This window comes from Malus domestica, chromosome 14 (genome assembly GCF_042453785.1).
Source record: "Malus domestica chromosome 14, GDT2T_hap1".
Taxonomy (NCBI): domain Eukaryota; kingdom Viridiplantae; phylum Streptophyta; class Magnoliopsida; order Rosales; family Rosaceae; genus Malus; species Malus domestica.
The window spans coordinates 12,906,928-12,909,878 of record NC_091674.1 but is presented as its reverse complement, the minus strand read 5'-3'; the positions used below and the strand labels follow the sequence as shown (position 1 = coordinate 12,909,878).

Below are 2,951 nucleotides of genomic sequence, written 5' to 3'. Positions count from 1 at the left end.
TTGTCATTGTTCAGAACCCATTATTAAACAGTTGTGATCATTGTGTTGGATACATATATTGTTTATGTTATTTTCAGGGTTTTGGGAAATGTTTTAATTATATGGAGGTTTTGCCAAAATTTTGGTTGGATTTGTTATTAGTTTTGGATTAACGTTAATTTTTCATTTCTTTGCAACCAAGAAAAACACCTGAGGACCTTGTCGGCAATTGAAGATGGTGAAGGCCACCCGAGTGACCAACGATTGTATCACAATCGAATATAATGAGCGACATCGGGCCACACCAACGGCGGAGCATCATAGTGCATTGGTCCTTGACATTGGGCATGTCGTGCAGACCTTTTGCCCTATGTGGTGGAAGTCTTGGAAGGCGATGCTGGAGGAGGTGAAAAACACGATGTTCAATCATTTGTCTACAAGTATCGTCACATAAGCTTTTCAGGTACAATTTATATATTTATATTTGTTAATGTCTTTTATTACTAATACTTTCATAATATTTGTTACATTGCAGACAAACTACAATTTTAATAACATCAACGAGGACATGTTGGCGTACCTCAATCGGCTCTTCTCCGAACTTTACAAGCAGTAGAAAGCTGACCTGCACCGGCATTTCGAGATGTTTGATGATCTGTAGGTCGCTTGCGAGGAGGGTTGCCCAAAGGAGTTCGTGGACCGAGAAGATAGTTGGGTTTGGCTTTGCTTCATTTTTAGGAGCCGGGCTATGTGGTGCAGTTTTAAATAAGACTTCTTTAATTTTACTTTTTTAAATTTTTACTAATGTTTATTACTTTTTTTTTCTTTAAATATTACAACTAATACATTTATTTTGTGTATAACAGTAGAAGGCGAAGGCGAATAAGATCAATCGGGAAAAGAAGACTCTTCTCTACCATTCGGGTTCGAAGTCTTTCCCATATAGGATGGAGGCACGGCGGAAGGTATATATGTTGGAAATCTGCCCTAAAACCAATCATATGATGATACTTTACGGACATTTCACATGTTAAACTAATCTAGTTTAATATCAAGGGCAAAGATTATTGTTTGAGCCGTCTCATATATGATAGGAGCATATTTATGCGCCTTAGTTAGCTAGTTCTTATGCATTTTCGTTATGTTTTCTTAATTAAAGTAGTCTTTTGAGCTACTTTCATGTGTTTTCAGGTTCAAAGGGCATATGACATAAAAGATGGCAAAATGGAGCATTTTAGAGCAAAAGTGAGCTTGGATTGAAAAGTACATGCTTGGAACAAGGAATGGACGAGTTTGAAGGTCGAGGGAGCTTAAGAAATGAAGAAATGAAAGTAAAGAACAAAGAAGTCGGAATTGGCAACTAAAGTTTCTAAAGTTGGAAGTTTCTATTCTTGGAGGTTTCCATTTTCGAGAGTTTCTATTCTTGGCTTTGGGCTTTTGGATGACCCATCTTTGCCTCTTGGACCTATGCCGCACCTAACCCTAACCCTAGCCCACTTAATCAGCCGCACCTAGGCCTTGTTCACATGAAAAAAATCTGATTACTTACCCTAAGCCCATGCCGCACCTAATGTTCTAGAAACCCTAGTTTTTGGTGGATTTCCTAACCCTAGCCGCACCTAAACCCTAGCCCATTTGTCTAACCTGATTTCTTTAGGGTTTGGCTGCCTATATATATGTGTTTTACCTCCCTTGGCCGAAGAAGACCCTCTCCATATTCAGAAATTCGTCCAAAACCCTATTTCCCACCTTTCCGCAGCCTTCCATCCCCAAACTCCCAACTTTCTGCCCAAATTCAACCTTGCCGCACCATCCTCTTCCCCAAACCATTCCTACATCCTTCCATAACCATTCATCCACCTTGTGCAGCCACTAAAGGCGGAGAAAGAATGAGTGCCGTGCAGTCCAAAGGAAGGAGAAGCCTTGCACATGCAATCTGCCATTAGTGGAGTGTTTGGAGTTCTTTCTTTCTTTGTTTCTGTTTTCATGTTTAATTTAAATTGTTGTTCAATTATGTTAGACATGTGGAACTAATTTCTTTTTAGTTAGAGGTGAATTTGAAGCCATGGACATATGTTTTATATGATTTGATTTCTTCCAATTATGATTTCAGAAATTGTGAATGTGATTTACTTATCTATTTGATTGATAACTTGTTTATGTATGTGGGTTGAGGGTCGACACTTAATTTGCATGCTTAAACTTGATGCTAGGGTATAAGGGAATTTCACCTAATCGTTATTAACTTATATTCATAAGTAGTGAAAGTCGCTAGTCACGATTGTGTTAAGTAAATCCTAGGCAAGAGTAACATGCGTATCCCATAGTTATGAATGCCTCGTCAATGCTTATGATGTCCATTGAACTTAATGATCTTTGATATGTGTCTCTATCATGCGTATTCCATAGTTAGGGTCCTTGATAAGAATAATTTGGTTGTAATGCGTATTCCATTCAATTCAATGAATCTAGGGAAATCTGAGAATTAATTGGTGCAATCTAGTTAATTTGGGGCATTGTCATTCATGGTTTGTTGAAAGAGTAATTGGAGATCGAATTGTATACATATGTTCATGTGTGGATAAGGAACCCTCTAACTAGCTTCTCACCATTCTATTTAATCACAATCTGTTTTGCTTTACATTTGTTTTTAAAGTTTGAGTTTTAAAGTTTTAATTTCGTCAAAATCATTCCCCCATCTATTTTAAAGTGTTAGATTAGTTAGAAATCCATTTAGTTGTGTTTCTAAGTGTTTTGAGTCAAGTCATAGTCCAAATTCGTCCAAAGTAGTGTAGGTGCTCAAAACTGCCCAGAAAGTGGTTTTTAGGCAGTTTTGAGCCTTCTAGTTGCTGTTTTGAGTTTTTAGTTTGTTTAGGTGTTTTAAACCCTAGTTTTGCATTAATTGAGTCTAGTTTAGTGTTCTACATTATATTTTTATGTTCTTGAGTCAGTTTTACATTGATTAGCATCCC

The 2,951-nt window shown here is 37.3% G+C and overlaps 1 long non-coding RNA gene across 1 annotated transcript; it reads left to right on the top strand.

Annotated features, from left to right (window-relative positions):
• The first annotated feature begins 825 nt into the window (after positions 1-825).
• LOC139191617 (uncharacterized) lies at positions 826-2,060 on the top strand. The gene is made up of 2 exons (XR_011575725.1): positions 826-944; positions 1,171-2,060. It is a non-coding gene; the product is annotated as an uncharacterized lncRNA (long non-coding RNA).
• Positions 2,061-2,951: the final 891 nt, after the last annotated feature.